Genomic DNA, 14061 nt, shown 5'->3' with positions numbered 1-14061 from the left:
TAATTTTATAAAAAGAAATGTTTTTAAATAAATAAAGAAAATATAAATTGAAAAAAATTTTGTTTCAGAATATCAAAGAGAAATAGAAATTATGATTGAAAAAAAATCGTTCCTTAATATTCTTATTTAATAGCAAAAAAAAATTGTTAATCAAGAAATGCGTTCTCAAGCAATAAAAAAAATTGTTTTAGAAAACGATTGTATTTTTAAAAATAATATTATTCATCGCTGATAAAAATCCCCTCATAAAATTTCAAATATCTTATAATAAATACAAATATCAAACAAACAATACGTTTGTTTATAACAATTTTTCAAACAAATAGAGCCAAAATTTTGAAAAATAATTTTTATGTAACTGTAAATAATAAGAATACGAATAAATTTTGATATTAATGAATCTAGTTTGAAAAAACTAAAAAACACGCTTTCAAAGAACATCGAACTTAAAAGTTTAAAATAATTTTTTTTTGAAATAAGCATAAAACAATAAAGATCGAAAAACAATAGTATTATTGTGAAAAAAGCGTGGGTGCTAGATGTACACAAAATATGTCAGAAAAGCGCCCACGCTTTCTTCACAATAATACTAGTATTTTTCCATCTTTATTGTTTTATGCTTATTTAAAAAAAATATTTTTAACTTTTTAGTTCGATGTTTTTTAAAAGCGTGTTCTTTAGTTTTTTTAAACTATATTTATTATTTTGATTTTCTTTTGAACAAACTATCAAGGAGGTTACGTATAGCGCCATCTGCCCGCGAATAGCTCAAGCGAAGTTGATTCTTACTGTTATTTTCTATCCATTCACTTTTATATTTTTATGCTTTATAGTTTTTATATTCTCATACTCACATTATTATTATTTATTTCAATATGTAGCATATATTATATATATATATATATATATATATATATATATATATATATATATATATATATATATATATATATATATATATATATATATATATATATATATATATATATATATATATATATATATATATATATATATATATATCACTTTCTGACTACTTTTTCGCCCCAAAATGCTGAAATCACCAAATGTTCAAATATTACTTTCAATTTGTATAACTTATATTCTTTAATAGATCGCGAATAGATCAAGCAATAATGCCAATAATTCTGTCAATACAGATCTCGAGTTACACACAAACATGCATACAATCATACATACATACAGGTGAAGCTAATATAAAAAAAATGCATTGCTTTGATTTGATTGATTTTTAATAACAAAGTGGAAAATCAAAATTTGTTAATTTTTCCAACGGGAATCTTTGAAGGCTTTCAAAAAAAGCTCCAGGAAGTGAACAAAATTTGAGGTTTTTAATTCAAAACTTGTAAAAATTAGTTGATTTACTAAAGTATATCTAATAAAATAATCATGGGAAAACATTTTTTCCATGGATTTTAGAATATTCAAGTGTCTAAAAGGTATGTAATTTTTTTTCTTAATTATATTTAATGGGTTAAAATAATTTTTATTTGTTTAAAGGTGGTTGACAATGTTTCGTGGTGTATTTCATCAGTTCGGACTTCCATTGTCTAATATAATATAAATTGATTTGAAAACCCTGAAAAAAACAATTAAAAAATTAATAAGATTAACCGAAAATAACAATTTTATTAAACAAAAAACTGAAATTACAAAGAATTAACTTACAAGCAACAACCGAACAAATAAAAATTGAAATGTAAATAAAAGTTGAAAAATAAAAATTAAAAAGTATTATTAACAAAAATGAAAAATAAAATGAAAAGATTTCAAATCAAGTTATGTCACGACGTTTCGATTGTTAGTATCCACAATCGTCTTCACCCGAAGTGTTCACCGAAGTTATCACCCGAAGACGATTGTGGATACTGACAATCGAAACGTCGTGACATAACTTGGTTTGAAATCGATTTATTTTATTTTTCATTTTTGTTAATAATAATTTTTAATTTTCATTTTTCAGCTTTTATTAACATTTCAATTTTCATTTGTTTGGTTGTTGCTTGTATGTTGATTATTTGTAATTTCAGTTTTTTGTTTAATAAAATTGTTATTTTCGGTTAATCTTATTAATTTTTTAATTATTTTTTTTTCAGGGTTTTCAAATCAATTTATGTTATATAGACAATGGAAGTTCTAACTGATGAAATATAATTTTTAATATTCAAAGCTCCGTATCGGTCAACGCGTGCGGGACGCGCATCGCCCGCTTTTAGTGTTATTTTCGCCTCTAAATTAAAATTATAAATATTGGTGAGAGTTCCGGGAGGTGGAACGTTTTTTAAGAAACTTTTCTCCTCTTTGAAGTTTTTTTCAAATTTCGGATATCTTCAATATTTTCCGAGATATTTGCCCTTGGACAGAAGTTCCAAAAATAGGATCTCGTGACCCAGACTACATACTTGATTGAAAATATTAACAAAATATCTATATTATAAGTTATTCCCATCACATTTAGAGAATGATTTCCACCTTTTCTTGTGTAGATAACATACATGTAGTTTATTATCATGTGAATTATAAATGAATTATAAATTATAAACACAAATCTTTGCTCGAAACATCTTCCTACTATGTCATATTATAGTGATGAATGAATATTCGTGTTCATGCGAATATTTTGCGGATGAGAACACCAGAAAAAAAGTGATGTATAGATTATGTTAATATTATTATGTGAATAAAACAAATGCTATTTTATCAGCGCCAGACGGTACCTGCTTGGTTAGCGTGAGTTGTTCGTTTCACAAATTCGATCAACAGCTATATGACGCTAGTTCGATCCCAACTATGGGACGACCGGTCGTTAAAATATAATACCTCATATAATTATAGATCTAATGATATTATGAATAATACATTTCTCGTTACGTTAGAAAACAGAAAACTGAAAAAAAATATTCGTCTCTTAAGCTTGTATCAGACTTCACTCAATTCACATAAATTCTGAACAAATATCTATTTACAGACAAACAGATATATTTCAACATTACAAGAATGAATTTTCTACTTTAGGTATTATATATAAATAGTCAACAACATATAAAAAAATGGGAACAAATACGAAAACTGAATATAAAAAAAAAATTATTGTTTTGCAAACTGAATGAAGGCATATCGTCTCATCAAATTACTCAGGTACATTAGTAACCTTTCTCATTACTGTGAATTCTCTCGGATAATATTTTACACTAGAACATATGCATGTGATTCCAGTAGTAACCATTCTCAATAATTCATTTATATTCATAAAGCAATTTAATTCTTCCGAAATGCATTTGAAAAAATTGGAATTTCATTAATCCTAAATCCATTGTGGCAATATATATGGTAATACATCATTCGGGATTACTCACGAAATCTATTGGCCCATACATTAAACATACCCATAAAGCCAGAACGTTCGTTAATAAATGATTTATTCACGAAAACACACCCTCGTGTAAAAATATATGGAGAAATGCGTCAAACAAAACTGAATTTGTAGAACAAGAATGATATAAAAACAGAGTATCTGAAAATTATAATTAGGTAGAAAAATATTTGGGAGTTAAACGACTCAACTGTCTGAAAAGATTACATTGTAATCTTTAACTTCACACTATTTTGACATACTGTTCATCTATATAACTCTATATAACTAACAAAATTGAAGAAATTGGCAAAACAATTGATCTTGACATGTTGAGAATTGTAGGAATTCAGAACTCTCACCCAACCAAACCACTTTGATTTTTTTTCTGAGACTATCCACAGCTTCAAAGAGATATTCCAAGTGTTGAAATACTAACAACTCAATAAAGAATATACACTGTAGGTCATTAAGATGAGTTTAGGCGAAAATAATTTTAAAAAAGTATGGAAAATCCAAAAGTACACGTCATGGTTTTTTATAGATAATTTATTAGAAAATTCTCCACCTAAAGGTATGTAACTCTTCGGCGCACGAAAGCATATGAATGAAAAATTCCTGAAAATATTTCTTTTTCTGATAAACTATGTTAAATTATAAAATAATTATTTAAAAAATTTACCACTTTTATAAAAGTGGTAAAAAACATAGAAAGTTTCATTTCTCTTTTCTTCATAATAAAAAAACCCTAAAACTAAAACATTTACGAAATTGATAAATTCTTTTAACTTTCAAGAAAAAATCCACCATTGAACGAGAAATGAAAATGCCCTTGATAATTTTCTATTGAACTTTGAGACGGATTCACTCACGAGAGTATGGGATACGGGCATATCCGACCATAACATTGCAAATATGAAATTAATGCTAAGCAGTGATAATGGACGTAATAGCAACAAAATATAAATTGATGGATGTAGCCGTTACTACGTGTTTTCTCTTTTCTTCATGAAGAAAAGAGAAAACAAACTTTCTATGTTTTTACCACTTTTATAAATAACTAACGTTACTGCAGTTTCGTCCTATACGGATATTTTCAAACTCATACAATAAACTAACAATGATTCATTAAATTCGCCATTATATACCACCCCTGTAGGTACTAATAGAAATAGAGGTACTTGACTTGATTGAGTACCTGAGTTTACAGTTCACAATGCGGATGTGCCAATTTAAAAACCGGCAAGTAAACTAAATTGATTTGATCATTTAACAGGTTGCACCCGCAATGTTTATGCTTATGAATTTCCAAGGATTCTAAATAATTGAGTTTGCAACCCTTCCTGGCATAGTGCAGAATTTCCGTATCGTTTAGATTAGGAAACTTGTGTTTGCATGCCAAGGAATGGTTTGAAAACGTCGAATATTTTTTTTTTTTAGTATGCCGTTCCAAAAACGGTATGCTGAACACGAAAGGTCCTTCCGACCTTTCATACCGTAAGTATTCATACGCCCATATTTTTTATAGTTTTCTTTACAAAACATTGCATGATTAAAAATTATGTTTAGATATAATTTATTTCACTGGAATTGCTAGAATCCACCTTTGTTTTTCGTTGTGTGTATTATATTGTATTAAACATATATTACATGAAATATTGAAGTAGATAATATACAAAGTAATATCATCATGTATTATATTCATCCAATTTTTATTCAAACTTAACGAAAGAACGAGAAAATTACCATCAAATGTTATTATTATTTTTTTTAACAGGTTATGGATACAATATTGGTGCATTCTTTCTAATTTATCAATCATGTCAGGCTTAGGCACTAAAAGAGATAGAGATAAAGCAAGATAATGGGAATCTGGTCCAGCAAAAAAGAAAATGTTTGTTTCTTCAATTAAAGTGAGTAAATAACAGTGTCAGTGACTTTGGCTGGGTTTTTAATACGGCGACCCAGACATTATTTTTTTATCACTTTCGAGTCGATTTTTTTATTCTCAATTTTGTTGTTTAATGTTCCAAAAAAGTACACAAGTAGAAGTTTTGGTGTTTCTTAATGAATAAAATATTGTTTTATTCGATATTTTTTTAGTTTATAAACCCTTCTTCTTGCATCACCAGAGGGCCTCGCGAAATGTACCTCGCCCACATTAAATTTAGATCTTGCGCCGCCACTGACTACAGGTATAAATGTATTGGGCTTTTTTAAATTAATGTCATGAACTGCTTTCCATAAAATAATTCATTCTGAAAAACTCTTATTCACAAAATGGGCAATAGAAGCACATAAAAGTTTGTATTTTTGAATGAAATTTTATAAACTGATTTCTGAACAATTTTTGTTTGGATGTCTTCCATAAGATTCAGAATTTATGTCAAAATATTGATATATTCAACAGTCACTATTTTTGACAGTATTTTTGAACCGCCCAGCATATACCCATACACTTTTAGAAATTTTCTTGTCCAGAATACTCTACATCACTAATGCCATTTGGCAAAATTTGCCTTCGCATTCACGGAAATTATGATTTAGGTGTCATTCGATTCATGATTTCACCCCGAGTAATTTACAATTCACAAAAAAAATATGTCACGAAAATAGACATATATTCTTAGTTGCAATTGAGTGGTGAAAGTACGGATTACAACGAGTGGTTTGGCTCTCACACGCGACGCCCTATACGGGCTCTTCAACAAAAAATATTATTTTAACCCATTAAATATGAATATTAAGGAATAAAAATAAGGTAATTGGTGGAGAATTAAATAAACAGTAATCTGCTGGCAAAAAAATTCATCACAATTTTCTTCCGAATTATGCTTTTGTTGATCAACAAATATTTTCAAATTGAATATTTGCATAAATTCCTTGATGATGTTTTCAATTCTTCAAATGGTAAAGAAAAGACTTCCGCTGAAAAAATATAAATAAATCATTGAAAAAATGAAAAGTTTATTGTTTTGTTTTGTTATTGGTGGATATTTTGGATACTTTTTTTTTATTTGAAAAAAATATAAAAATATAAACAAACGTTTTGTTTGAGATAATTAAAGTTATTCATGAATACTCTGACCCGTTATTTAAAGAAAATTATCAACACTATCCATAAGTTTCGCTACACGGTAGTTTCATCAGTTACTGGTAACTGATGAAGCTACCGTGTAGCGGAACGCGTTTTAAATAAAATTCACTGAAAAAATTCTGTAATTATTATCAGGGATAGATTTAAAAAAATAACAAAATCGTTGGGCGTAGTAAATATGTAAATACTACGCCCAATGATTTTATTATATTCTTATGCTATCAATACCGTACAATGCTGAGGAGAGTGGCGTTCAGCATTTTTCTTATTTTCTTAAGGATTCTTTTTAGAATTTTGGACATCTACAATAGTTTGTAAAATACTTATAAGAAACGAACCCCTATTTTTTATTAAAAAAATTGTTTATAACTTAGCAACTTAGCTCAAATTATAAATTACTCTGGGTGGAATTACGAATCGCATTCCACCTCAATCACAATTTTCTGTGACGGCCAACGGCGAAATTGCACTTGTGAACTAGACTAGAAGACGAATGATCAACGAAAGCGAAAGAAACCTTTATTTATTTCATTCTATTTCATCCATTCACTTGATTCCAAACCAATCAGTTAAGCTCTATAACAGTCCACAAAACTTCAACATTTCAACGGAAAAACAAAAGAAGTTGAACATGCTTGAAATTTATGTTTCCTACCAAAAAACTTCAACCAGTTCAAGTTACTGTATTAAGTTAAAAAGAAGAATCGTGACTTCTCAAGACAACTTTAACTGATATAATCTTATGATCAGCCAAGCAAAGTTTCATCACAGATTACTTTCAAACTGCAGAACTCGGTCATAAACTTAACTATAAAACCCGTCTCATGAGGATCTTTTGCAAAATTATTATGTCTATTTTTAGTTTGTCCAGCTGCTTCAAATGTATCAACGTATTATATTACATATTGAATAAAGATATTACGGACAAATTATGAGAGAAAATTTAAGAAACGAATTGGGATCTGTTGTTAATAATTTCACGTAAGTATTACTCTCAGGACAACAAAATGCTGCGTTGTTTGTGTTTCCAACTTTTAAATATACATAGGTTTCAGATGAAAACATCCGTTTTTAGCTCCTCACCAGCGAACGACTATTCAGTCAAATTCGTGAATACTTTTTCAATGTTTGGCGCTGTGAAAATTAAATATATTCCGTCAAAATAACAATTCGAAAAACCAATCATAAAACTTTATAACTTAATTACTGACAGGTAATACTGAATATAATGTGTTCAAAATGTCTGGATTATCGAATGTTGGTGAAGAAAACTGATAAATGCGAAAAAAATTGTAAAAAGTTTGTCTCAGGGGTACTTAAGAATTCAAAATAATTTAGAAAATCAAAGAGGGTGTTATGTTATAATAAAATTATGAATATTGAAAAGCATATTGAAGCATGCAGAAAATATTGAGAAGTGTTGGACAGTTTGAAAACTAATATAAGGGGTTAAACGTATTTCTTTTGGCAGAATGAAATTGAAAGAACTCAAGACAGAACGGTGATTAATGAGAAAATCGAAAAAAAAGTTATGGATGCAGTGTTTTGAAAATTTGGAAAATTATACTCGGGAAAAAAATATTTAATATAGGGTGTTGGAAATTTTTGAGATCTAATTAGGGTGTTTTCGGTAAAGGGAAGCATATAAGTTTGTGAAATAGTGATTATACAGTGTTGAGAAAGTTGAGACATTGGGTGTCGAAAAATTTGAGGACGATTACTTAGAAAATTTCAAAAATATTTGTGTTTGAGAAATTTGAAAATACAGAAAAATCTAATAGACGGTAGCTGAGGCACCAGTCAGCCTAATAATAACACTGATGATATTCAAACATGACTTAACCTCTGACGGAAGCACCAAACTTTTAAAAAGGTTGGAAATGGATGAACACTATTATAATCTTAATGCAGTCATTGTTTGTTCACTGTGGTTCTGGTGTTGAATCTGGTCATTATCAAGCATTGGTCAAAGACGAAACAGACTGGTTTGAATTTGACGATAGTCGTGTCACTAAGTGACGTCTTGAATTTATTGGAGCCTCTGGAGATACCTTGCAGTTTGTTTTACGAAAGAGAGGACATTAGCACATCAAGATCTTCAAATGGTGTGGTGCTGCACGTTTTACTGGGTTTTCCTGCAGTTGAAAAAGCAAATGCGCCACTGGAATCAATGAAGTCTCCCGGGAGAGCCAATTAATTTTTGTTGTTTCACAATTTCATGATTTGTATTACTTTCAATAAATATTTTTTTATGTAATTCAAGGTATCACTTCACTGCATAGAGCACTGTTTTTCAAAAGCAATATCATGTTTTAGAAGGATCTAGTGGCCTACAGAAGGAATAGGTGATCCCATTCATACCCCTTTGGTCTGAGGTAAAATTTCTCCAGTTGTGAAATAATGTGTATCTTTTGAATACAAAAATACTTTTTTTAGAAAAATGCAATATTTTCATTATAGTCGTTACTATATTTCAAAAAAACGGTTTGCTACTAAATTCTCGACTGAATCGATGGGTCGTATTTATTGATTTGCAACAACTTCCGAATCAACCGTTACCTGTTTCTTCTTCATCATGTTGTGTAAAACCTGTTATACCTATTACATTAAATTTTTGAAATATTTACGACTTTGATAAAATAAAAATAGGAATCAACTTTGATGATATTTACTGATAGTAAATTTAAATATATTCAATAATCTACAGAAACATTTAAAGTACTGTTAAAGATTATAAACTCCTACCCAAGCATCCAATCGACTATTGGGAAGTTCATCGTCCAGATACAATATCTACCGAACATTGAAACGAAAAAAAAGTCCTGTCAACTGTTTTCACATACTTATTGCGCTTTCCGTGAGTGAAAGTAATTTATTTTATCTATTCATCAGTTTCTCTATAATAAACATAAACAACTGAATAACTTAAGACACAAAAAACCCCAAAATAATGAACATTACATATGTTTAACATTCAGCATTCAGTTATTTAGAAGCTCTTGGCTATATTAGAAACGCCATCATCGGTTCGTCATTTTCAGACGACTCGACTTAACAAGGTGCATCAAGTTTATATTTTGGAAGTCTCATCGGACCCTTGTTTTCAGTTAATTTGTACCAATTTCAACGAAAGGAGTTCAAATGTCAAGTTCCAGGCAATTTGTGTGCTTTATTTTCTGTACCAAATGGGAAATATTGATATTTTTCAATTTTTTCTTCATTAGAAATAGATATCTCCTTTCCAGACCTTGGTGAGTTCTCTTTCGGTAAGTGGAAGATATGTCACTGTAAAAAGGTCTGGTTTTTAAAATATTTGGAATTCATCATCCTTATAATTCCAGCAATCAATTTCTTTAACAATTTCTTGAACGGAATCTATATTATGAATAACCGCAATACTTAAACGGTCAAGGTGAAACCAATTTCATTCAAAAAAATATCGAAAATCTATCGGTTTACGGTAGTTCTATAACTAATCGTTATACTAATCACCTTTCGATTTTACGACTGCTCGAATATTTTATGGCAGCCATTTCATTCATCGTAAACCAGCTTTGTGGAAACTGTTTCAATTTTTTTTTTAAGCTATAAGCAAACTTTCTGATATTTCATGGAATTAATTAAAATTAATTTGGATTCCTTATTATTTAATAATATCACTCATTACATCGAATTTTAGATAAAGTTTTATAACTTGCTACAAAACTCTATTTTCATAGTCTTTGATTTTTGACAAAATTTTACCAACCATCTTGGGACTGTATATGTCAAGGAAAATAGAGATGCCGTACCAATAGAACATTTTTTGATTCCTTCTTAACTCAGTTCATCTGAGAAATGGAGTGCTCCAAGACATTAACATACACCAGACATGTCTGCTTGTACAGAGTCGCACTAAAGAACGACCGATTTTTTTTATTTTTTATAACTGGGTATAGAAATTTTTTTCGGATGGAGTGTAGGGACACAAATTATCAGTTTCTTCAGCCGTATCAGTACATGAAATTTTAAAATTTCAATCTTTAAAATACCGTATATGTACAGCATGGGCCAAGTTGGATACTTTCAAAGGGAAGTTTTCAAACTAGAGAATAGAAACTTATGGCTGTGTCTGAGTGTCAAATTTTATGACACTTAATGGTGGAAATTTTTTCCTTTCAAGAATTTCTTATTTCTATGAGAACATTGCCAAAACACTTTTTACGTATAATTTAAGAATGTATTAACTTATTTTTTCAAATGAGATATCAATAGTTATTGATGGAAAACTATTTTTTTAATGATCAGTTTCGTCATAAACAATAATTTCTTGAAAGCAAATAGAAATCTAGCAACCGTAAACTATACATTCAAGCAACACTGTATTGCGGGATTTTCATTAAACAGTTAAAACCGCAACTCGTGTTTCCCTATCAAACAGCTTCCGCAGGCGTAATCTGACACTATGACAGTAGATTCACGCCTCAGGAAGCCATAGTGAAAACACGTGTTGCGATTTGTAAAACTATTTAGTGAAAATCTCACGATAAAGTGTTACTTGATACGTTATCAAACAGCTTCCTCAAGCGTTTGCTGACACTATGACAGTAGGTTCACGCCTGACGAAGCCATAGTGAAACACGTTTTGCGGTTTGTAAAACTGTTTAGTGAAAATCTCACGATAAGGTGTTACTTAATACGTTATGGATTTTCAACAAGTATCGGTCAATTCCATCGGATATGTAAACTATTGTAACAAATTAATGAATTAAAAATCTTAAATAAATCAATTTTCAACAATATTTCACTAGTCACAAATTAATTTATTTACAACACTTAGCAACTAACACTTAATTTATTTCCACTATTTGAATTTCTTGTTTAGCCACACGATTCACTTTCTGAACTGCCCTCTTGGGTCAGGAAGCCGTGCTTATATCGGTAACGGTCCTTTCCAGAAATATGTAGTCGGTTCGGTTCTAGAGTTTTACCGGCGATTCCTGACTTCATTCTTTCGCGGTAATGTCGTATGTTTGTTCGCTGAGTCGACCGGCATATCAGCCAAGGGCGGCTTCAGATTCGTTACACTATATTAGTATGTTTGACGAGTTTATTTGTCCGGAAAATACAAATTTTCTGAGTGATAAAATGAGAAGAGTGAAATATTGATAATTTATTGTTATATATAAAAAGTAATATTGGCACATAAGTGTTTGTCAGATTATGAATACATCAATATTATCCAAAGTCAACGTTAAATTTTAGAATTATCAAGGCCGCCAACATAAAACCAATTCGGTGGCACATAATTGATGAAAAATGTAGTATATCAAAGTTATATTTTCCATTATTAAATTCCACCATAAATCCATGAATTATAAGAGCACTTTCATTAAAGTTTTCCATAATTGGATGTAGTTATTTCTGAGATATTTCAATTTATTTTTAACTTCTTTGTAGATATTCACCTATTGAACTCTAATGATTCACTCACAGAGTATTCACTGATAATGTGTCAATTCTTTTCAGTTTCAAACACTGATATAATAATATTTGTATATAGAACATTTCATATATTTGGACATTATGATAAAGGTTCACTAATTCCGTGTCTAAAATTGAACGATTTTAGTCCAGTGTTGCTTTTCAATAATTCAAAAAAGTTATGGCATCGCATACTATGTATTGTTCGTTGTTTTATGAATGGAGTTTTACTATAACGTCATATATTTCTTGATGGTTTGTAGCAATGAGAAAATCTCAAATTCACCTTAAAAAAAATTCAAAGTTTTTCGAATAACGAACACTTATTTATTAATTAATGTATATTAATTAATCAATAAGTAATAATTAATTAATTAATGTATATTAATTAATCAATGATTAGATAACAGAAGTATGATAAATTTTCTAAATGACCGTTATTTTCCTGTAGACACAATCTGACCTTTTCTCGAATGATCTTCCAACATCACTCAACATGGCCGGAGTTATTGTTGTGAAACTAGTCACAATTCTTCTTTTTATATCATGAGGAGTAGTAGATTGAATGGAATATACCATATTTTTTACAAAAATCCCTAAAAGTAATATATGCTGATAAATCTGGTGAACTGACTGGCCAGTTATGAATGCTACTTCTACCCATCCATTTATTGGGAAACTTCGTATCCAAGTATCCTTTATGGATCATTGGAAATGAGCAGAAGCACCATCTAATTGTCTCCACATTATCAACCTTATATTGAGAAGGTGAGAAGGAACATGCAAAGGTTCACATTCGTTGAAACATCACTAGAAAATACTTATTTACTCGAAAAATGTCGATCTTAGTTATACGAACAACATACATACATTATGCGAAAGTAAATAAGTAAATTGTTTATCATGGAGTTGCAATATATGGAGTTTTCCATTTTATAAAGCATATGATCTGAATTGAACCATTGAACACACTGTAAAGGAATCATTTGAGTTGAATAGAAGAAGTATATTGTGAAAAGTCTCTTGAACCAGATCGCTATTTTTACGACTGATTCAGTGTGAAATAAAATTTTTCAAAATCACTTAGTTTTCAAAAAATGCAGTATCTTCAAATCGACTGCATTTAGGTGAGGATAACCTCCAGAAAGTTGTCTTAGAATTCATCGTAGAATTTCAAAATGGTATGGAGAAGAAGGTGTTCCATTTTGAAAACCATATTGATATACTACATTTTTCTGGAATATTCTATATACTCGAAAATAGTTTTGAAACATTGGTGGTATGAAACGTCATTGAAAATGTCGTTTATTTTCTAGGGACCGTCTCATTACTCGTGACTTACTCTGTATATTGATTTTTTTTGGAAAATCTACCTCAATTTCAACTATAAAGCTGGAAGGGAAACAATTTTTTTTTTAAATATTGACAAGAGAAAACATTCAACTATTCTCTGAAAGATTTGTTTGTAGAGACGATGTCCTTGTTTCTTGCTTTCACAATCTGAACAATACGTAGATCTATACTAACAGGGAATCTATTCAGCTCTGTTGACAGTGAAAGGTTAGATTACGTCCTTTGTTGTTCTAGTGCAATATTATTTCTTATATTCAAAGATATTTTGTTTTTCTTTTCAACTTTTTCATCATTGTCGTTTCATCTGTGAATTTTAATAATAGAGTTCTGAACCAAGTAACACGCCACACCGCCACACGTATCATATGACTGAATGAATAAAAAAATAACATCAAAGCATACAACTTACCTAATAATTCGATAAGATCTGTTCATACTAAATCAGCATTATCTCCGATTACAAAACGGATTGTTGTAATTAAAACATTCTAAAAACTTGATATCATCACCCCATTAACGGGTACATTCGTTGAACCGGCATCGGTGGAGAGAAAGAGAACGAAATATAGAGATTAATTCGAATCTGTCAAAATAAAGATGTGATTAAAATCTGGTTCAGAGCAACATATCTCGGAAAGCCTTATGTTACGTATGTAATGTATCCGCGAAGATATATTATGCAGGATACTTTGTGTAACTGGAGTTTTATTTAATAAATTTAACGGTACTTCGAATATGTGGATTCAGCAGGTTTTGCTCGTTACCCGGAAGTTCA

The 14061-nt window shown here is 29.8% G+C and overlaps 1 protein-coding gene across 3 annotated transcripts in view; it reads right to left on the bottom strand.

Moving 5' to 3' along the window:
• Window positions 1–14061, bottom strand: part of LOC111503297 (telomerase-binding protein EST1A) — a 258113-nt gene that overhangs the window by 174348 nt on the left and 69704 nt on the right. The window lies entirely within an intron of this gene.

Source organism: Leptinotarsa decemlineata, unplaced genomic scaffold, assembly GCF_025532065.1.
Source record: "Leptinotarsa decemlineata unplaced genomic scaffold, Ldec_3_MD MMD2_tig00001019_RagTag_RagTag, whole genome shotgun sequence".
In the NCBI taxonomy this organism is placed as follows: domain Eukaryota; kingdom Metazoa; phylum Arthropoda; class Insecta; order Coleoptera; family Chrysomelidae; genus Leptinotarsa; species Leptinotarsa decemlineata.
The sequence above is the reverse complement of the archived record's forward strand: the minus strand, read 5'-3'. Positions and strand labels throughout refer to the sequence as shown.